This window comes from Agrilus planipennis, unplaced genomic scaffold, assembly GCF_000699045.2.
Source record: "Agrilus planipennis isolate EAB-ADULT unplaced genomic scaffold, Apla_2.0 scaffold117, whole genome shotgun sequence".
Lineage (NCBI taxonomy): Eukaryota > Metazoa > Arthropoda > Insecta > Coleoptera > Buprestidae > Agrilus > Agrilus planipennis.
The window spans coordinates 876,118-876,926 of record NW_020438912.1 but is presented as its reverse complement, the minus strand read 5'-3'; positions in this window follow the sequence as shown (position 1 = coordinate 876,926).

Genomic DNA, 809 nt, shown 5'->3' with positions numbered 1-809 from the left:
TCTTCTCACCCTTGTGGAATTAGGGAGGGCCTCCCCGAACGACTTCCCTTGGGCTTAGCTATTTAGTTGATCTTAAAAGTGTCTTATACACTTTTCGCGAGTCTACTCTAGCGTTACTTCCTTTCAGACAGGGTACAGTGGGTTATCTGGAATAGGAGCAATAGGCGACTGCCCAGCTTGCCTTGGCGAAATCTGTCCGATCTTCTCTACCAAAGCTATTAGTATTTGCCGTTAGTCCTGTTAATTTGCACTATTTGCTTTCAGATAATGAGGTATTTCCTAAGAAGAAGGATGACATCGTTTTTTTTTTACTTTTTATTGTATTTTCTTGTAAATTTCATTTATTTTTTTGTATTTTTCTTTCAGGTATTTCGCTTTTTATTGTATAAACTGTTGAATTACCAAAAATATGTAATTGTAGCTTAAACTGATAGGTAAAACTCTTCTAAATTGATTTTTTGGCATAAATGTTAAAACCAAATTAAATACTTGTTATCACGTTCATAATTAATATTGATTTGGGCGGATAGGGTGGCTATAAGGGGAGATGTGGAGGCCACAGAGAGTTGGAGGGCATTTTTGTCCCAAATATAGTGTTTCAATGGTAATTCAACAGCTTATAAATAACTAGTAAATGTAATAATTAGAATGATGCATTATTTGTTGGATATTTTGTGTATGTTATGTATCATGCTGTTATTTGAAATAAATATGTTTGTTGTAATAAATGTAAATTATGTGTCTAAATAATAAATGAATTATCATTGTATTATCATTGTTTTGGTGATGAAATAAATAAATAAGTAAAT